General features: G+C 37.5%; 1 protein-coding gene and 1 long non-coding RNA gene across 3 annotated transcripts in view; both read right to left on the bottom strand.

Annotated features, from left to right (window-relative positions):
- DPH6 (diphthamine biosynthesis 6) overlaps positions 1–23133 on the bottom strand; it is a 210476-nt gene that overhangs the window by 1439 nt on the left and 185904 nt on the right. The window lies entirely within an intron of this gene.
- On the bottom strand, positions 917–4423 carry LOC133274339 (uncharacterized). The gene is made up of 2 exons (XR_009745121.1): positions 2754–4423; positions 917–2185 (listed from the first exon to the last, which is right to left on the bottom strand). It is a non-coding gene; the product is annotated as an uncharacterized LOC133274339 (long non-coding RNA).

The following is a 23133-nucleotide window of genomic DNA, read 5'->3' as shown; positions in this document are numbered from 1 at the left end:
CAGACTGAAGCCAAAACACAGCACTGCACCAGCTACTGGAAAGAAAATTAACAGCTGAACACAGGACAACGGGGATCTAATTAGGAGACTATGGAAGAAAACTAAAGAATGGAAAATTGAAACTCAGCATCGAGGCATTTCTGGTCACGTTTCAGTCCCAGTGAACATGTTAGAAATTTAGCCACAGAATCCTTAAAGAAGACTACTGAAATCCCTCCTAGAAAAGATAAGTTTCCTAATGGTAAGGTATGGCCTGCATGGGTTTTGATTTCAGTAAAGTTATTTCTGTCTGCAGTTTCTGTGATTATGGCAATTCTTTATAACACCAAGCAATCTTGGCTAGAGAGGATGTAAAGAGGGCAGAACTTGATGGCTGTCAGATGGGTTTTATTTTTTTTTTTTGGCGTCACTGCCTGTGAAACTGTGAATAGGCAGTTCAGTCAAAGTGTTACGCCATACAGGATGAAACAGGAATTTTGCAATTGTATTTACTGAAGCCAAAAATTTCTCTTGTTACCTGGGAGCAGTAGCATAAATTAATGCAATAATGGCAATGCTACCTATGAAATACCGGAAAGATCGTTCCAGTCTTCTGAAATTCTGCTGACTCCTTTTTGTATTAACATCATTGACATTAGAGGTGAAAACAGACAAGGGTGATCAACAGTCACCTCAAAGGTCAAAGGACTTCTTCATGTTGTCTGTAAACTGGAACTCAGTCTGTGTATCACAGATATTCAGTAATGACCACGATAATCTATCATCAGCTAATTGCTTTTGTTCTAACCTTTGGTTTTAGAAAACTTAACAGCTTTGCTGGCTCAGAAGGCATTAAGTAGAAGTGGGCAAAGGCAAGCCACCTCAAAAGTCACCAATTCCACCCTATTAAAATGACGCACTTTTTTTTCTCAATTAAAATTGTGAAAATATAATTTTAGTCTTTAACATTTTTTACAGGCTTAGAAGCTGTGAAACAGTGCTAAAAGCCACCATAACAAAAGCAGGTATTACTTTCAGGGAGAATTTGAAAGTTAGGCTATCTAGGAAATAACTCCATTCTTCTTCCTTTTTTTTTTTTTTTTTTTTTAGGTGGCCAAATTAGCCATAAATATTTACATTAGAACATGCCCTAATGGACTTGGTTGACAGGCAGAAAGTGCCACCTTTCCAAGAGACCACCACCTTTTCTATTGCAACTGCAAACTGCTGCAGGAATGCCTACACATAGAATTGAAATGTGGATGGAAATCTGGGACATATGCCTCTAAATGTTTTATCATACTTATAAATGAAATAGTTTGATATGAAGACATCCTACCTTAGATGTGCATCTTTATATATTTAAAAATTGTGGATAGAAGTCTGCTCATACAAATTTTGGCTGAAAGAGGAGACTGGGTCTTCTAAAACAATAAAATTGTACTCTAAAGTCCATCAGAAGACAATGCACAATTAGTAAACCTGTGGCAGCTTATATCATCATAATTGACAATAAAAAATTTGGCAGCTATATATTTTACCTGCTATAGTAAGTTACTCTAAATTCTCCAATACTATTTGTATGTTTTTAATGATGTGACACTAATAAAGACATGATCTATATTTTTTCAGTCATGCAAGTTATGTTTGTAGATAAGTAAGAGCCTCAGTCATGAGTTTTTTCTGAAGTATTACTCTGTGTTTGAATTCAAAGATTTCAATAAATTATTTCCTTTATATCACTTATGGAAATGTTTGCTCAGTTGCATGCCATGCTTATAAAAAAGTTGATCTTAAATGTGAAAACAAGTAAAGGACAAAGGGTTACAGTGAGTATGTCTAGTGGAGTTTTAACAGGAGCTATATGTGATTAATTGGCCTTAAAGTTACTTAATCTGCCCTGAATGTTTCTTAAAGTACAAGCAAAACCATCTGATTAGCAAGCAGCAAACAAGTGGTGTGTACTGTGCATGTTTTCATCTCCTGTGACAGTCAGCACTTATTACTACATGAAATTTGCTGAAAGCAGGCAAACTTCATCCTGTAAGATGGATACCAGCTACTCCCAACTGAACAGCAGAAGCTCAGGGCACAGCCTCCATATAGAGTTCCTTTCTGGACTGCTATCCATTTTTCTATTGACCTGGGTACAGTTGAGGGATATGGACATAACTAAAACTTAAAATGAACAAAAATAACTCAACGTCTTTCCCAGTGTCCTGGGTTCAGCAGCAGCAGTCATGTTTCTCCTTCTTGGTAGCTGGTTAAGTGCAGTGTTTTGACTTTCGGCGTGGGAACAGAGCTGATAACAATGATGTTTTGGTTTGGCCAAGGACTTTGTGAGCCTCATGCTCTGCCAGGGAGGAGGGGAAGCCAGGAGGAAGCAGAGACAGGGCACCTGACCCAAACTGACCAAAGAGGTATTCCATACCACAGCACGTCATGCCCAGGACGTAACTGGGAGTTAGCCGGAAGGGCTGGGAGACTGCAGGGTTGGAGGAGGTATCAGTCGGTGCTTGGTCGGGCTGAGGGGGGCAAGTTATCGGTCGGCTGGTGGTGAGGTGTTGTATTCTCTTCCCTTGTTATTTCCTTTATCATTGTTATTATTGGTGGTAGCAGTAGTGATCTGTGTTATACCTTAGTTACTAAACTGTTCTTATCTCAACCCTGGGAGCTGCATTCTTTTCGATTCTCCTCTCCGTCCCTCCGGGAGTAGGGGGAGAGAAAGAAGGGGGGGAGTGAGTGAACGAGTTACCTGACTGGGTTTAAACCACAACACCCAGTCTCAACAAAAATTCTGACATTTGAACCTATTTCTGCCATTCCTTTGTAAGGACAGGATACTGGGATCAATAGTTTGATGATCTCTCATGCTGACAGCAGCCCTTACGTATAACATGGCACAATCTAACGCCATATGCTATTGTTTTTTAAAGGTGCTTTTCACACTAAGTAGATTGAACAATGTCCTGGGAGCCCCTAACGGGTCATTCCAAATGATTAGGAAGACAATCTTTACATCTGTGCTGTCGTTGGCTTCAGCAAGATTTAGGTGAGGCCACAGAATCCAGTTATGTTTCCAAAATCAGGTCTCCGTTATTGCTGCCATACTCTACTGGATATTTGCAGGGGAAGAGTAATCTAGTAGCTCATGTTGAGAAGGAAAATGGGAACAAAAAGGAAGATCACATTTAGCCCAGTACATAAAAAGTCACTTTCATATTTCTACTACTATCTTCACTTTTTAACCAAAAGATACTGTTACTTTACTTAGAGGAGGTTTTTAAATCCCTGAGCTAATAAAGCTCCATTGCTTCAGCTGCAGAGATTTGACATGTAGCATGTACTTTGAAAAGATGTGTCACAGGGGATAAGGTTCCTAACAGTTGACTAAGAGTTCCAGTCCCAGAAGATGTGCCCCTGGTGTGCAGAACACTTAACCCTTCGACCAGTACCAACATGACTATTCACAAATTATTGATGTCCCTAAATCCCTGGCAGATTGCAGACAGTTCTTGTCTCCCTTGAAACCCAAGCATATGGTCACTAATGAGATGGATTAAAAATACATATACACATTCAGGGCTTTGCCACATGAATGTAAAGCCACAGAAACGGTAGAAGGTGATTGAACTGGACTGAACACTGTTAAATACATGATTAGCCTCTTGTTATGGATCATTTCCATTGATCTATATACAGTTTCACAGCATAGTTTAATTAAATCTGTCTGGAACAAGCTTCTACCTTAAATGATCAGGCAGTGTAATGAAAAGGTGAAACACAAGAAATGGGAGAGACCCCTCCCTTTCTTAAACATCCAGTTTGCTGTTTCTGGTTTACAACCACAGCAAGGAAGAAAAATGTGCTTTTTAAAAATTATCTGGTATTACAGTTCAGGGTTTTCCCCACACTTTTACTTCAGATAATATAAAATGATGTAGTGCAGTATAAGATTTTAAAACAAATCCTGTACAAGTGGCTTGCTTCATTTTAATTTATACCTTTCTGTCCAAAATAAAATCAAGCCCAGTAAACAAAAATATACTTTTGGGATATAAAAGTGAGTCACTTTGCAAAATACGATTTTGTGCTGATTTTTTTTTGCAGCTGTGAAGATTTTAATTGACAATAATGTGGATATTTTTCATATTCCAATCTTGACTTTTCATATGGTATATTATGGTTTTCTTTACTGTTCTTGATGACATTATTTCACATTGGTCACTTCCGTGTTAAAGGACCAGGTTTTCAAAAGTGCTCTGCCCACAGCAAAAAACAGAGGCAACACCTTGTCTTTTTCTAATTGTTTCCATTTTGAAAACATATCAACTAGATTTCCAAAATACTAAGAGCCTACCAGGTCCAGGGAAAACTGGCCAAAGATATGTTCCCCAAAGCTTTTGGAAATTTCTTTCAAAATTATAAACTTTTAAATCACTCTTGGTTTTTGTTTTTTTTTTTTTGTTTTGTTTTGTTGTTTTTTTTTAGGTGGGAAATATTCATGCACAAAAAGAGGGAAATCAACAATAACTAAACGTAGGAGGATGGAAATGAAACCTTCATTGGAAGCCATCCTTATTATTTATCCTGGTTATTACACTGATTTCCTTCTTTCAAGTGAGTTTCAGTCTGTCTTTGCCTTCTTATTTATAATATCAGGATAGTGATGATTTGCATACTTTTAATGCTGATCAGGGTGTAACTGAGTTCTGTTAAGGACTGGTAACAAGGGGAGTTCTGTGGCACCTTTTGTCAGATGAGATTAGGCACAGCTCTAGAAATGATCTACTGCTTTAAACCTGTGATTGCCTAAGCCAATATCTGATACTACAACAATAAAAGATTTTATGTTCTTTCCTACATAACTTTCAAAATCTAATCATTGGTATGAAGATTTCTTCAGTTGCATCTAGATTTCTCTCCTTTCAATGTCAGCAATTGATGAATGGGCTCTCCTGTGGCATGGTGAATACATAGCAACATTTTTTTTAAAGTAAGAAGCAACTAGTATAATTCAGACTTCAACTCCACTCTTCTTCAGATCTGCATGTGTGCATTTGCAAACAATTGTTTCATAAAAATGCACATTCAAGCATCCATAACGTTTCATTTCAGTTTGTCTTGCATTTATGGACCCATGTAAACTGAAGGGCTTCTTGTTTCTTCCATCAAACTAGTTTTAGTTGTAACAGTGCAAATGTCTTTTTCAAGAATTCACACAACAGATGAAAAGACAACCTGGACTGGAAGCACTAAAGCCAGTGTTAGCCATCCTCTTTCAGCTTATCCCTAATACCAAAGAACAGTTTCAGTTGATTGCAACTTCTCCTGTGAAGGATACGTTGGTATTCAGGCTGGCGGGACTGCCATTTTGGCCATAAAATACTGTGAGTTGTAGAATCATAGAATAGTTTGGGTTGGAAGGTACCTTCAAAGGTCACCTAGTCTAACCACCCTGCAAGGAGGACAGACCTCTTTAGCTAGATCAGGTTGCTCAGAGCCTCGTCCAACCTGACCTTGAATGTTTCCAGGGATGGGGCATCTGCCACCTCTCAGGGTAACCTGTTCCACTATTTCATCATAAGATATTTCTTCCTTTGTATCTAGTCTGAATCTCCCCTCATTTAGTTTAAAGCCATTACCCCCTGTCCTATCACTACAGGCCCTACTAAAATGTCTGTTCCCAGCTTTCTGATAAGCTCCCTTAAAGTATTGAAAGGCTGCTATAAGGTCTCCCTGAAGCCTTCTCTTCTCCAGACTGAACCCCAACTCTCTCAGCCTTTCCTCATAGGAGAGATGTTGTGTCTCTCTGATAATTTTTGTGGCCCTCCTCTGGACCCTCTAACAGGTTCATGTCTTTCTTATACTGAGATAAAACTGTGGACTGCCAGTCCTGTTTGTGCAGTGGACTTCTTGTCCCTTTGGAATCTATCCCAAACCTGAAAAAAAAAACAGTTCTACTAATGTTTTTACACAGTCTATGGTGAAAAAAATAATTAAAGTTGCTGTAGGCTTGTATGGTACCCACAGGAACTGGAGCAGATGAAAAAGAGCTGTTTCCTTGCATGCCTTCCTGATAACTCTTGCTCTCAGAATCAGTGAGGAGAGGTGTGTGTGCAGGGTTGCAGCCGTGGACCTAACTGTTCATGGAGAGATACAAGAAAGATGAGTGATTTGCTTATCTTAATCCAAAATAGTCAGTGAGGATGCCTGAGCTCTGCAGCACCAGCAACGAGAGGGACAGCTGGCATCAAATGACCAGCTCTGACAGAATCCAGAAGTTGCCTCATCCCCTTCCAGCCTCGCCAAACTCTCTGCTATTCCTCTGCTTCAGCAGGGAGGTGTGGGAAGGAAAGAGGGCTCACTCAATCAGGAAGGGCATTAACATTTACAGGAACCTCAGTTTTCTAGAGCTGAGTCACTTGTCTGAGTAACTATGGAAGTTTTTTCAGACGGCAGCTAATGCATTTTTTAGCATCTGAAAGAAAATTAGTAGACAAACCAGTTATTTTTAGTTCTGGTTTGATTGTGGGCCTGTCAGCACTGCAATGCATCTCTTTTATCAAGCTGCCATGATACCTTATGTTGTTTTCAGAGCAAGGTTGATTAAAGACCACTTTCAGAAAAGTTACTCACTGTGGGCGTTAATTAGAGCTTTCTGGACTCTGTGGGGTTTAGCTTATGATCCATTTCACTTACTAAACCTTCTAATTCAAGTTACATGAAAATGGGAATGAACCAACCCCTTTCTATTCTTCCAAAGGCTTCTGTTTAACTCAGACATGAAAGAACCTCTTCCTTTTCTCCCCTAATACAGAATTCTAATTTCTGTCCTTTCCTAAACAAAACTAAAAATAAAAGTTCACATCTATATAGGCTTTTCAAACTAATGAACTGAGAAACATCCTTGGAGCTTCAGAATGGGATAGGTAAACTTTAGGAAGCCCTCGATTCTAAATAATGTTTTCAGTAGTGCCCAAGTATGCTGTATGCCTTATGAAAAACAGGTAAACATCTACTTCTCTTCCTCTGCATTTTTCTGGGAGTGGAGTATTGTCATTCTGTAAGAAAAAGTCCCTTGTATTCCCCTCATCCCCTCTTAACAGCAGACAAGAAAAGCCTTTTGCCTTTCTGCAAGCAAAAGGCCAGCTATTAGCTCAGAAATCTTAAAAAGGTGATTGATGAAAAATGACTTACAGATTGAAGCAGAATTTTTTACATGATATAGTTAAAATTAGGAACTTGCAATAAAATGAATTAAATGGAAATACCATCAAGGTACTATGCAAATACAAGCAGACAAAAAGCAAAACAAACCCTGACTTGGCCACAGTATTGGATATTTGAATCTAGGCTAGGCAAAACATGAAACCAGGTACTAAAAAAACCAAACCTGTGAAGAAGATGATCTAAAATTGTCCAGACAGCCTGCACAGGAGAACTGAAGCTGAATGAGGTAAGATATTCAAGCACAGCACATGGATATTACCATCTTAAAAATTACCCTTTCAAGTACACATTCTCTCCTGAACTCCCACACAAATTTTGAAACCTAAACTTCAGCTTAGTTTGAAGGCTGGTACAGACCCTTCCTAAAGCTGTACAGTGTGACAGACACACCAGGAATGTTAAGGAGGTAAGCAAATCAGGTAATCATAATTGTCAAATGGGGTTTTACACTGATATTTGTAACAATTACAATTTCAATCCCTAAAAACATTATACACCACCTAACTCCCTGGGTATACAGAAGTTACCTTCTACAGTAAACACAGCCAGTCAAATTCGGTATGTTATGCTGCCCATCAATGGCAAGTTGCAGAAAAAACTGTGACTTCTTTAAAGATAAACTTTAAAGACTTGTTTAAAGTTGCTGAGCTCCTCTGCACATTAGTTATGGCTGTTTCTCAGCAGAAAGAATTAAGACTTAGTTTCCATAATAATTCTTTTAAGATGCCAGCTATAGCTTAGAAAATAGTAGAGCAGGAAAACTCATCACTGTGTTTTCCAGTGTTCTGTTTTTAGCTATGTCCTATATACAGATTGAGAATCTGCCTATACAATGTTATAAATGTGCACTTTTGTTTAAAATGTCACTAACCTTCTGCACTAAATAGAGAAACACTTAAGCATGTCCTTCCAATGCACACAGTGAGGTCTAAATATAATTTCAAAGAGAACAGAGAACTAAACTTTCCAAGTACCATCAGGGAAGAACCTGTGCTTTTTTTAAAGCCATGACAGAGTGCAAAGGTCACGATCCTGTTTTCCCTGTTTGCTATCTTTCAACCCTGTAATGACCCAATCACTTTATGGAGTGGATGGTTACTGAAATTGTATGCCATCTGTGCTTAGGATCTCTGGGGAGGGTGGGATGCAGTGACACCAAGCACGGATGAGATATGAATGGAGACAGATTATTAGAAACATATGAAATGGTAAGGACCCATTTTTCAAGAGGCATCTAACAATGCACTTCACAGAATTTGCATGCACTCGGTTGCTCATATAATCACCTGAATGTAGCTGTGCAGACAGATAAAACTGCAGGACTCACTTGAGGCTCACACACAGGTTTTTTGTTGCATTTTGATGCAAAATCAGAGAAATGTGGACTTTCTTCATTTATTGTTTTTTCACATTAATTGAAAACTTGGGTGTGAAAATGATCAACTGTAGCAGCACCTGTGCAGTAATTATGGAACCTGCTTTTTCACCTTTAGGTCACATTACAGCTACTGACTCTTGGCCTGTAGTCCAACAGCACGTGGTGGCACAGATTTGCAAGCTGTAGGACAGTTGGTAGCTGTGCCCTCCAGGTAGGGTTGGGGACACTGGTGGGGCAGTGTGTGTGGGAAGCTTGGCTGTGCCTGCTGGTAATTCAAGAACTTTTATCTCCAGGGCCTGTCAATCTGGCACCTTTCACAAGTGTTAAATTCACTTAAGTATATTTTCTTAAGAAGCTGTCATGAGACATACTGAAGCAAATATGTCCTTCAGTGGTTACACATGGACTCGGTTGTAACAATGTTTGTTAAGTGCTTCGACATCCCCAAATGATATGTTTGGTACAGCTTCCACATTTGTTCCATTTATTCAAGTCTGCTAAATAGTCTCCAAAGCCAATGGGCTTAAGAAATACTATATTGGACAAAGTGCATCCAAAAGGCCTGACTGTGAAGAGACGTTTATATAACTAATGGACATCACATACATCTGCTGGTGGAAGAATTTAGTCTACAAATAATAGAAAAGGTATCTGAAAGACTTTGTGGTAAGAGTACACTGGGTACGGAGAAGATCATATGATCCTTGCTTTATGTCAAGTTAAGATGTGATCCTTTAGAAGAATAGTGATAGAATAATCGTTCCCAGTTTCTAGGCCAGACTCTCAACTGCTGCATTGTAGCTATGCTAATTTACACCTGCCAAGGAGCTTGCACAGTAGATTATGCATTTATATATAGCACATGCACAAACTACTGTGGTTATTTCTAGGTGTTTACCATTGTAAAGAGCTCTGAAACTTTAAATCAATCTGCTTCACTAATGTAAACAACTTATCTTAACAAAAAGAGATAAAAGTGCACTGAACATGTTAAATACATTATTAGGTCGATGAAGATCATTCATATTGATCCAAGTCTGGCTTCAGAGCACAGTTTAATCAAAGCTGCCTAGGAGAGGTAACAAAGAGTGGTCATGGCATTCACTGTGTTTCATCCTGAGGTCACTGATTTAATCCTAGAGTGAGTCTACAAATGACTAAAATTTCATTACTGCTGCATCTGACAACTTATGCAAAAGTAACTGGACAGGCTAAAAAGAAGGGTAGACCAATATTTTGAGGTGTAACAAAACACAGCTTCTGTTTTAATGGGGAAATCATGCTATCAGAGGTTGCTGATGATCCACTCCAAAGTATGTGGGCTCTTGATAGCCACACAACTACTTTCCCTTGATCCTGCAGATTTAGATTAAGGGGACTTTTATCCTGTATGGCAGCAACCCAAAATATCAGTACACTCTTATTCTCTACAGTCAAGGAAGAAAAGGAAAGACATGAAAATCTTTTGTTCCTCTTCATGGCCTCCAAGAATGACAAATAAATCTCACTGCTAGTGATTCCAGTGCAACGTGAGTTCATAGTTTGTTACCGATTTGGAGCAGGAGACTGGGACAGTCATTCAACTGTGTCAAATGACAGCAAAATGAAAGAAAAAGGGTCTGAAACTTGGCCACACAGTGGTATGAGCTGTAAGTCCTTCTTGCCCTAACTTGAAGTTATTAGTGGCATAACTTATATAAGCCATCAGGAAGACCTGTTTGTCACTTTGTCAGGCACTGAATAAACACTAAATAACAGACAAGGTCTACTGCAGAGAGTTTACCATCAACACAAAAGAGAGCAGAAAAAGGAATGTAGGACAGGCAGGAAACTGAGTCACAGAAAACTGTGCCAAAATTATAGAATTTGTTAAGGTAATTTATGGAAAAGCCAACAACTGACCCCAAATTCTGACCCACTCTACTCCTTTTCCTCTTGAGAGCACAGCACAGTTAGCACACTCATGAACAACAATATGGTGTCCAATAACTGAATCATCCTTTTGTCTGGACTGCTTTTGGATCTCTGGAAACTAAAATCACAGTCCCAGAAGAGCACTGGTACCCACATTCCACCTGCTCTGTTGTCAGACAACTTGCCTGCTCAGTGGCCTCTGCCATGCTCCCACCACCAACAGCTGGGGTGGTACACACATTATTTGAAAGTTACCTGTGGACATTATGCCAAAATAGTGTACCATATCTGTCAAGGGGCTATACACCTGACTGTCTTATGACTTCTTCATAAACATTACTATATATTTTATACATTACAGTATATTACAAAAGGCTGCAATAAAGTTAAATGATTATACAAATACATATATTAAGAAAAAAAAAAAGAAGAATATATCATCACTAAAATATATGGTCTTAAACACCTGGTTTTTTAAAAAAAACTTCTGGAGAAAGTCTTTTGGAATTACATAAACTGCACTGCCTTCTGTAACTCTTGTACGTTTTGTGATTTATAGCCAGATGGGTGACAGGTAAAGTGCATAGAATAGACCAGCAGTGAATGGAAAAGCATTCCAGATCTGTTGCTTACAGGTTCCAGATTCTCCCAGGTGGGCCAGTAGCCACAGGGGAGCAGTCAGTCAGCAGCACAGATGGCTCCTCTGCTTGAACAGTAGCTCTTTTGACAGGAATTTCTACTTCTGGAGCCTGAAGCCACATCTCCACCAAAAACTATGTAAGCACAATGAGATACTATACTAATGAAACTGAAAATGCTTAGAAGGAAAATGGATGTGATGTTTTAACCAACTTTTAAGAAACATGAAGTGTGAGTGATGGAAGGGTGACCTTTATCTTTCCCTCAAACAGAAGGCCAACCTATAAGGCACAGCAAAACATGCTTCTGATTTATCCTTGTGCCTTCTTCTGTGATATGCGGTACGAGATCTGGTTTTAACATGTTGCAGCACTGCTAGAGGGAAATAAATTGTTCAAGAAGAGATATCAGTTTTAAAGTAAAGCAAAGATCCCTACAGAGCCCTCTTTGGTCAATGCTGATACTTTATGCCATGGGCCTTAACTTGTCAGGGAATATCATACCCACTGCATTGCAGAATACGGAAGTAAGGACAGGCTACAGAGAGCCATCGTCTGTTCACAGAGAGCCACTCCTCTCCTGGAACATCACCCCTGGAATGCTCTTACCAGTACTTTCTGCACTACACTACTGGAATGAGTAAGCCTTTTTTTTTCTTTTGAAAGGCATTTCTTTCAAGGCAGTTTTTTCAATTACACCACTGCTATGAAGACTCATCAGAATGAGGCCATGTCATAGAATCATAGAATAGTTAGGGTTGGAAATGACCTTAAGATCATCAAGTTCCAACTCCCCTGCCATGGGCAAGGACACCTCACACTAAACCATATCACCCAAGACTCTGTCCAACCTGGCCTTGAACACCACAAGAGATGGAGCATTCACAACTTCCCTGGGCAACCCATTCCAGTGCCTCACCACCCGTACAGTAAAGAACTTCCTTCTTATTTTCAATCTAAACGTCCCCTGTTTAAGTTTTAACCCATTACCCCTTGTCCTATCACTACAACCCCTAATGAAGACTCCCTCCCCAGCATCCTTATAGGCCCCTTCAGACACTGTCATCTTTCTTTCTTTTGCAGAAAGCACATGTTGGTAGAAGGGAAGGTAACAAAATATGCTCAGCCTGGCTGAATTTTTTCCAGTTGACTTTGCATAGCAAAAAAAAACTCGTCTACCACATGCCACAAGAACACTCAGGGTAAACCCTAAAAAATTAAGACAAAAAGGTGAAACATAAAGATGCTAAAGGATTATTATTATTATTAACCATCACAGTCTATTCATTTTCATTTTTGACTTACCAAGAACAAAGAGACAGAAGAAAGGAAAGGTAATTGAATCTTCTCATGCAAAGTCAGAATTTCATGCCAGATGTATCTGTGTCCTCCTGCAAATGTCTCTGTAATTTTAGCAACTAATCTAGGTAAATCTAGCACTTTCAAATACTATTAACATCAATACTGACAGTTTCAAACTTATTGGCGCATCTCTTTTTAGTAAAGCATAGCACAAAAGGAGAAAATAATAATCTACATGCTTAAAATAGTTGGTTATTTATTCCTCTGGAATTCTAGCTTTCTCTCAGGGGAAATCTGGAAGTTTCAAATTCATTGATCCTTCACTTTACCATTATTCTTCTCTCCTTTGACCTTTTGGGTATTTTTTGTTTGCTGTCACATTTTTGCTGATTTGTTTTTAAATTATAAATCTGATTTTAGATTAATTTTTCTTAAACCACTTGCCACAATCCTTTAGAAAAATCTACTTGAAGTTTCATTCTTAAGGCCAGCCAAAGATTTACAATATGCTAAACTGGGCAAAAATTCTGTAATCAGCACAATGTATTTTATACTCTATCATAATATTTTTTTTCTGGCTCCATGTCTATATAACTTTTTCTGCTTTTTACAATAGTTTACAACTTAAATAATTTAATACAACAGTTGTTATATTTTTATTGCAAGCTTATAAAACTTGTACGGTAGGTCTCTTCCATGCAGTATATTAAACAAAGAAATGACAGAGAAGAAGGGGAAGGGATGATTACTAAAACTGTAATTCAGTCTCCAAGTTCTGAATGTGTCATAAAGTGCTCCTGGCTCACTTGCGTACAGCACACCTTGTCAGTGTTTGTCAAATGAGCCACCTCTTCATAGTCAGTTCTCCTTACCTGTTACTTTAATGTTGATATAGGAAAAACAATGATGATTTCACATTTCAGGCAATGCATTGATGAAGTGGTGGCTGGGGGGAAAGAAGCCAGCCTAAAGAACCAAGGGCAGGAATGTCATTACCAGCTCTACCACTGAGTTGCTGAAAGTAATTGGGCAACTTCTCTTGGCTTCAACAACATATATAAAAATACGCTTTGTTTAATTTTGCAAGTGTTCCTAATGCTCTCAAGACACGTGTCTCTATATGTCTCAGGCAGGACCTTGTGTCTGATTTTGTGCTTCTGAGCAACTGCAATTCTTGATGCTTTGCAAAATCAGTCTCTGAATTTTATATTTTATTTTTTTTTAGAATAGAAAAAAATACTATCTTTGCGAAATGCTTTAAGATTGCTTGATGAATAATTGTTACTGCCTTTTAGTATATCTGAAAGCTTATGTAAAAGATTCTGCTTCAATGCATCCCTCAATAAGACTCTTTTAAACTATGTTTTACATAACAGACCCACTTTATATACTTTTACAGACACAGTTCTGTCCACACCTACAAAGCAGGTCACTGTATATCTGTAAGAACATACAAGTCTTCTCCTTCTAAAATTGCTTTGCTGATAACATACATAAAAATAATGGACATCGATCTAAATTTATGTCAGAAATACATCTTACTCACTTGAAATGTTATATTTATTTATCTTTCTGGAGTAATTATTCAAATTTTTGAAACTTTGGATAAAAACTTCAACTAGCTGTGGTACAGATTCTTCATCACCTACTGCTGTAAACTGTTTTTGCACAAAATGCATCATAAGAACCCTTCTCCTCTATGCCGAGACTTTTAGTAGAAGAGCAAGTATTACGTATACCTTACAGAGATAAAGCATTTCAGTTTCTAAAAATGCAGAGGATGTTTCTTATGACTTGACCCCCCCCCCCCCCCCAATTAATTCCTGTAAATTCTTGAGCTGTATCGTCTTAATACTGCTAATATAAAGGCTCTTGCCTGGATGATTAAGATTTCTTAGCAGGAATCAGCTTGTGACCCTAAGAGATAAAACACAGCCAGCTGAGAAATAAACTTACAAACTTTTCCAGTTATCCAAAAATATCAAAGGAGTGTAAATACATGAAGATTATTTTCTGAATTGTGTTGCTATGATTTCAGCCCTTGCCTACACAGATCACTCACTTTGTTGGGTGAAGGACCACAGATGCCTGCATACTCTCTGAGATTTTTTTTATCTGATACTTAAATCATGCAATGCCAAAAAGGAATAATGGAAACAAAACCAGTACTTCTCAGTTCAGCAGCAAGATTTTTTTCACCAAAATATAAAGCAAAAAAATAAACCATGTATGCTTATGGGCTTGAGAAACTTCAAGAGAAGTATCTAGGAGATAATAACTCACTCAATCTATTTTGACAGCCACTTTCCTCCTCCTCATTAAAAAACTTGATATGATATGTATGTTTGTAACTACTATGTTTGTACATTTGTAACTAAAAAGAAAATTAGATCAAGTCATCTGTATTATATGATGGAATTTAAGAACTATACTAAGCTCCCCCACTGGAGAGATGGTTGTATGCTTGATCAAGTGAGCAATGTTTGGTAACTGATCAAAAATGTCCTGCAGGTACTGTTTTAATATCTGTTTATTGCCTATCAAACCTGAAATCTACTAGTCAGAATATTGTTTCCAATTGAATGAGACAAACCGTGGATTTTCTTCTGTAATCCTTTTCAAAGGATTCACTAATAGTAGGGATATTAGGAAGAAATTAGGAAGGCAGGAAAACCTAAAACAAGATTAAACAAGATAGCATCCTTGTTTAATCATTAACTCCTTAATGCCAGCCTGAACGGATACATCAAGATCATGATTTGTCTACAGAATGCACTACTTTCCATATGGAAATGTCTAGAAGTCATCCATTACTAGTTCTAGTTTTCCATATAGCAGACACTGAAATCAGTATGCTGCACTGGTTCAGTGAATTTGTCTCTTAACAAGTTAATAAAACAGTGAACCCCACCTAGTCTTTCCATCAAACTTTCATAGAAAAAATGAGACTATTAAATGCACTAAGTTAGGGAAGATCTGCTCCATTTGCTCTGCAATGATAATCTTTTACAAAAGAGGATTTTTATTATTAATTCTTCCCCTTCTGGGGATATTATAATTTCCTAGAATGTAAAAAAGTCTTAAGCACAGCAATTTGCTGAGCTAGACTGAATTTCAGGATGTTTTAAATGAGCTGATAAACAACTGCATAATAAGCAATTATTAGATCCAGACTGTACATTACAGATACACCAGTGAACCAGCCAATTGACAAGCAAGTTGCAGATACTGTTTTTAAAACTAAGAGTCAGTGCTATGCTTTGACGTGCATCACAACTTTTCTTTTAACGAATTAAATACCCTACTGCTTTTTTTCTTTAGAAATGCAGATTATTCTATCAACCAAATCCTTGGGGTCTTAATCACTGCACACAGCCCTCTGTGTATGAATAATAAGGAGTTTACAGGCTGAATATAACTCATGTGCTAAAAGTGATTAGACTGAATTATTTTTTTTTCAGTTAAATAGTTACAAATCAATTGTGTAGGCATGTTATACTCAAGACCTAGTTTATTTCTGAAGCCTAGAATTCTGCATCTCCATAATGAAATATGTTATTTTACCTTACAAAATAAAGAATGTAATCAGATACACTACAAAAAAGTGTAAAATTAATGTAATTTATACTACCACATTTTCAAGACCAGTGTATTTGTTAATTATATCTAATTTTGTCAAGCAGGCAGAGAATGGCAGCTGGATGAGATAGACAATAGTAAGATTGTCTGAGATGAAGAATATCATTATTAGATGAGCTTTTCTCTAAAAGAATCAGAAATGGAACTGATGTGCTGATGTTATGTTGGGCTGATATCTATAGTGACACCTTTAGGTTTCAGCACAGATCTACTGAAATGATAGTCCATTGAAATGAATGGCACAATTTCCACCATTCACAACTACTATTTTAAGATTTGACTGCACCTAGGAGGACTACTTTACAAGAATTTATAGTAATTTATTTATATTAGTCATGAGTGTTATGAACGTATTTTTTTAAAACAAAAAAATTCAAATCAGAACCACTGTTGTGCACCAAGAACAGATATTAAGTTCTCGTGTAATTTAACGATTTAAAAGCTAGAGATCTAATGAAAAACAGCCCTCTGCTCCAAAAGATTATTAATCCCATTTTAAAATACACTATAGGATGAAGGGTCCCTTGGAGGTGCCTGTCACCCAACACAAAGACCCTAGGTCATTAGGTTAAATAAAATGGTTAACTTCTTTTAGGCAGTTAGAAAAATTGATCTTATCCTAGGTGTCCTGGCAACTGTGAATTGCATCACTCTTGTTTATAATAGCAACATGGAATTTAAATGGACCTGTGGTTAATTGAGTTATTACTGCAGACAGCTTCACAGTCCCTGACATTAAATGATCAGCTAATCATTACTATTTCAAATTCTTCTGGAATGGTTTTCCAGTCTCAAAACACCACCTCCAAATGGAAATTTAATCAATGTCCATAAAAGACAGTAAAGCTAAATTGTAACATTTGCAACAGCAAGATTTAGATAAATATTTAGAGATATATTACAACCTCTTTGTCTACTAAATTTTCCTTGTCACTCCCATTGTTCTGAAGAGTTTAATATCAAAAGGTGCAGAATACAGAAGTTTGCTATTGAGTGATTCTAGCTTGGAAGAAGTTTTAAAGGAAATAGATTTGAAGTAGTTAGAAATGCAACAATATAAATTGGAAGCTTTTTTTTAGTCAGATCTACTTTGTAGTCTGTATTTCCTCTTACATTTGCAACTGAGAGCATTTCAAAACCCTTATAAAAGTGATTGGTCTTCAAATTTATTATGGCTGCAGGGCTAAATTTAGACTTTAGGCCAAGCTTAATTTTGAGAGTTGAAAACAAAGAAGCTTTCTCTGACAGGTTAATTAAAATAAAAGAAGCTATTTAAATCTGCCCAAGGATATGCATGTCAATGGTAGTCTTAGTGGTGACATTTGGTGGGCAATGTGTAGATGAAATAGTCAAATGGATGCACCATAGAAAGTAAATTTTTTTTTGTGCAGCAAGCACATCATATACACACTGTTAGGTAAACTATATGTACATACTTTTGGCCTGAAAGAACCAGAATTATCGAAGACTAATACACTGGTTCTGCTCTAACTAAAGTAATTATTAACTAAGGGTCACCAAGTAAACATTCACCTGTTTTTGTGGTAGTTAAGAGTTGTTAACTCGGTGATATATTTCCCTACATTTATAGGATTACTGGCACAGAATCCCTACAAAGCATTGTGGAACTGGGAGGTGGGGAAAGGATTTTGGTGGAACAGATTGCAATTTCTTGCATTCTTGTATCCAGCTACAGTTTTAAACAGTTGCGTGCAGAAGCATCATGACAGCAGGTCATGCTTGTAGCCTACAGGGATGCCGTAGAAGAGCGTTAAAGAAAAATGTCCCTTTAACAAACTACTACACCTCTGGATTGGAGATACATGGTTTAGAGAGCTCTTTTGTTTCACACATGCTGTCTTCTATAGGTATGGCATTCTATGGTGCTGATTTAATACTGAACTTGTTAATCGGTTTTAGGCATACACTAATCAATGCAAGAAATGGAAAATTATTTTAAATTTGGAACAGGATTAAGTAAAATAATTCTGATTCCATTCTAAGTCAATGGTAAAACTATTAATTTCAGTGAGGTCATCATGACCCTAAGACCACATGATAAGCTTTCAACAAGCACTGAACAAAACAAATACACCTAATACTAATGTCTGGCCTATGTGACTGGCTAGTTTGCCCAGCTCAAAACCCTCCTGAAAACTGCACAAAATGCTGCAGAGAGGAAATGCAGAGGACACTGTAGAGAATGCTGACAACTGGTAATGTTTTCTGACACTGTACCATCCTAGATATAGCTATACTGCTACAAAAAGCAACTATATTGGCTGATGGAACATAAAGAAATCAGCCTCACACAGTCACCTTTGTTAAGAGATGCAAAGAGGACCACCCAGTTGGCAGCCTTTGTTCCTTTTTCTGATTTGGTTCAAGACTGATTAACCATCAATTAGAAACAGGTCTTTCACTCTGACAGTTTTCTGTCATCCTTTGAATTGATGAAAATGTCTTCTAGACAAAATCAGCCAGCCAGAACATCGCAAGGCAAGGTCTATCTGCCTCAAGATAATTTAATCCTCCAGGAAAGGAATCACTACCGGTAAAGGAAATCTATGATAATTTTGCAGAAGAGCCCAATACTAACTCTTCATGTGTTAAGAACATCAAAAAGAAATTATCACTGGCTCATATACATGCAGAATAGTGTCAAACATAAAAGATGCCTGAATGCTGACAATTACATGCCTTCTCAATAATTTGGACTTACTACATGGTAAGAATTAACTGGTTTTAGCAAGAACCATTCTGAGACTGACATGCTTTTTAAGTTTTATCATAGAATCATAGAATGGTTGGGTTGGAAGGGACCTTTAAAGGTCATCTAGTCCAACTGCTCTACATGGAGCAGGGACTTTTTCAGCTACATCAGGCTGTTCAGGGCCCTGTCCAACCTGACCCTGAATGTTTCCTGGGATGAGGCATTTGCCACCTCTCTGGGCAACCCGTTCCAATGTTTCACCACCCTCATGGTAAAACCAATTTTCTTCAAGTAATTCTAAAATAATGTGTTGTCCTCACTTAAAGCCAATGTCTGGCACACTTTTCACATTGCTAGCTTTAGCCTATTCTGTTAAGGAAAATCCTCTCCGTGACAGAAAAAGATACAGGCTAGCATATGTCTGTACTGTTTGAGTATCTGTACTAGGAAGAATAATGAAAGTGTGACTTTACTATTAGTTCTGATAATAAGAAAAAAAGACTTAAATGTATGCAATACAATCATGACTGACTTCTGATAATGCTCCACTAGTTAAGCTACTGTTGTGATGAATTCTTAAGAACACAGCCTATACAATTCCACTTTATCAGTACTATTTCATGGGTTTGGTCATGTGGATACAATGCTAGTGCTTTACTTGCACAATTAGTCTTAAATATTCAGTGTTTGAAAAGTCTGACCTAAAGCCACAGTATTCACAAATATGCTTAATTTTTAGACTTTGGTCTTTGACACAGCCATTGAAACCATTTTAATAAGCAAGGCTTAATTATCTCATAGTAAGGATAGACTATACATAGATTGATTTACTTTTTTTTTTTTTTTTTAATATATTGATTTACTTACATGATAGTGAAGTTCCAGTTACCATGTGGCAGGTTACCATGTGACAGGTCAGTATCTACCACTTTGAGCATGGTTTTCCATGTATTTCCATGTACTGCTCAACAGTATGTCAGCTCAGTAGAATGAAATATTTTATACTGCAAATCAAACTACTGAATCTAAGCTATCAAAAGAAAATTAAATATATCTCCTTTGTGGTCTATGGCTAGGATATAACTTTTGCAGGACAAGTTGATGTGTTTAATTTCTGTATCAGTTGCTTTTCAGTTTAGTGTTCTAACATTACAGCAGTTTATTTTTAGAAGCGGTATGTTAGAAAGGATAATGTGATTTTATGCAGGCATAGTTCATTAATACTTTTAATTTCTTAAGTTTCAAAAAGGAAGGCAGCTTTATACATTGAATTTGTCCTGTTTTGACATTCTCTCTTAAATTTTATGCAGTATTCAATGGAAATTTTCATCTTTCATAAACATTTCCTGTCTTCGATCCTGGCCACAATTTCTCTCCAAACAGAGTAGACTCTCCTGTGAAGAATAAGAAGCCATATTGTTTTTGGAACCACTTTAATTAAATTAGGTGCTAGTCACAACTTTCTGAAGGTGAAGAGTAGATGAAAAGGAGAATGGAGGAAAATTGTCCGTAAGAATAATTTATTCAAGAAAGCATTTGCCTTCCTGAGAGACTGTGTAAATCAGTATCAATATATTTTGTAAGAGACTATTTTATGGTTGTATGACAGTTTGCTATATGGACTCTACTGCTTAGAGCAGTTTGTAAGTTTCCTTAAAAACATCAAGGAAAAGCACTTTCTTTCTCATGCTTTTCTAAAGACACTGAGAAGAATCCCTTCCCTTTGATTACAAATTATTTAATTTTGCCACCAATTTGCTTCCTTGTCTTCTATGGCTCAGTGCATTCTCCTTTCCCACTGACACAGACAATTAGTTGAAGAGAGAAAAACCCCAGGTTAATCATAAAAAGCAAAAAAAGGCAACAAATAAAATCAGACTAAAGACAGTGAATAGTCAGAGCCACGACCACAAACTTACGTGTCAGGAGGAAACCATGCTCTTCATCTAAACTTTTAATTGCGAATTCACAAATTATTAGGCTGTTTACTGCTTATTGAGCAAAATTAACTTGTGCTAACCTTTAAAGCCATCAGTAATTTTAAACAGCAAACATGCAGGTTCCAAATCCAAAACACACTTACAAATTTCAAGAGCTAATCTTTCTTCATCCTACTTCATGGCCACAAACATAAATGAAAATATATTTCACTGAACTGCATCTATAAGTAACAGTGAAATCTGCTACCAACAGAGCAATACCTATACAATGACAATACAAAGGAACCAAGGCAAGGAAGCAGATTTGTCAGAATGATGATGATAAAAGCCAAGCTTTGTATGCTTCAGAACAGTGTTTTTAAGGAATTCAAAAAGAAAGGTGTTAAGGTCTGATTAAGAATGTACCAAATTTAATTAGAGAACCTATGGCAACTCAAACTGTATACAGGAAAAAAGTAAAGAGATTAGATCTGAAAAAGCCATTAAGGTAAATATGGCAGCTATTTCCTTGAGAAGATGGTCTGACCTGATGAAAATCCTGAATCCATTAAAGCTGAAGGGAATTTTGCCACCAAGTGGAGCCAGGATTTAATGAACTGTGTGTTCATTTATACCTGTTAACATCATCTGCTTTTTGTGTCTTTTAGCATTCTGGAATCTGCACTCCTATGCAGGAGAGTAGGCTGAAGAAAATATTTGGCTCGAATTCAGGGGGTAAAGGTTCATTTTCTGTCATGGGCTTACTGAGAAAACCTGATTAAGTCCCTACCGCCTTCTCTTGTGTCCAGGTTCCTTCTCAGTAAAACTCAGGTGATGATACTAAACTCCTTTCTAAAGTTCCCTGAGATCAAAAGATAAAATATGCTACAGCTAGGTACATTTTGTTATTTTTCATCACTAAAAACACTACTTACTAAACTCCAGCAAGACACCAGTGTGATATCCCTGAAGGCACAAGATGAAAAAATTAACTGGGAATTTTAGAAACTTCTTTTGCTTACTGACAATGTATAAAAAAGGAAAACTACCTTTTAAGTTGGTAATGGCAGCAGCTATTAAAAACATTCGTATGTAAACACATGACTATTAAGGAAACAGTTGAGGAATAAAAGTGAGGAATACAATAAACATGCTTATTAAAAAAAAGTCAGAATAGTGGAATTCCTACTTCCAGGAAATGCTCTGCTACATTAGGATCTCTATTACCCTGGAAATGTCACTAATGCTGCATTTCATGAATTTTCAACCAGCCTTGCATGCCAGAACACAGAGCAAGGTGACAGTCTTTCTTTAATCACTAACAGTTTGAACTTACTCCAGTAGTTCTAATTCTTTTGGTCCACATCTGCAGAATGGCTGTAAACTATCTGGCCTTGCATTTTAGCTTCGATCTTGCAATGCAATATGCGTAAAAGGTTCCCTGTGGCTATAACTTCTGTCCGCGTCAGATTATGCTTTCAGGGACAATAAAAGGTTTTAGCAAATTTTAGATAAATTCTGTTTCTTTCCTGTTCATTACTTGATTTTTTATGAGTTTTATCTAACATAAAATCTGTGATCCATAAAGAAGGCAAGCAATAACAATCACAGTCATACAGCTTTAAGTCAATCTAGTGAACTAGTCAACTCCAGTTCACAACTACAGGATGAAGCTTGGGGGTTGATCAAGAAAGTTACCTCAAACATCAGATTAAAACACCCATAGGAGCTTTAAGATCATGAAAGACATTAATGAAGTTAATGAAATTAATTCCAACATGCAGAAATGTTTAGCTTTTTGGAGGAGATAAAGAATCGTATCTGGTCAAAGAGTATTCTCACATGAGTTAACATGGAATTGTCACTTTGCAAATTTAACACTACTAGTAAAACTAACAAGTGTGCTGCAGGAACACCAGCAGTTGTTTTACATGATATTAGCTAAGGATTACAGTGAGTCTGTGTCCTGGGTTCAGCAGTAGCAGTCATGTTTCTCCTCCTTGGTAGCTGGTGCAGTGCAGTGTTTTGACTTTCGGCCTGGGTACAGAACTGATAGTGATGTTTTGGTTTGGCCAAGGACTTTGTGAGCCTCATGCTCTGCCAGGGAGGAGGGGAAGCCGGGAGGAAGCAGAGACAGGACATCTGACCCAAACTGACCAAAGAGGTATTCCATACCACAGCACGTCATGCCCAGGATGTAACTGGGAGTTAGCCGGAAGGGCTGGGAGACGGCAGGGTTGGAGGAGGTATCGGTCAGAGCTTGGTCGGGCTGGGGGGGGCGAGTTATCGGTCGGCTGGTGGTGAGATGATGTATTCTCTTCCCTTGTTATTTCCTTTATCATTATTATCATTGGTGGTAGCAGTAGTGATCTGTGTTATACCTTAGTTACTAAACTGTTCTTATCTCAACCCGTGGGA

This window comes from Pezoporus flaviventris, unplaced genomic scaffold, assembly GCF_033815535.1.
Source record: "Pezoporus flaviventris isolate CSIRO_AGI_PZ_B2104156 unplaced genomic scaffold, CSIRO_AGI_Pfla_v1 ptg000036l, whole genome shotgun sequence".
Lineage (NCBI taxonomy): Eukaryota > Metazoa > Chordata > Aves > Psittaciformes > Psittacidae > Pezoporus > Pezoporus flaviventris.
The sequence above is the reverse complement of the archived record's forward strand: the minus strand, read 5'-3'. Positions and strand labels throughout refer to the sequence as shown.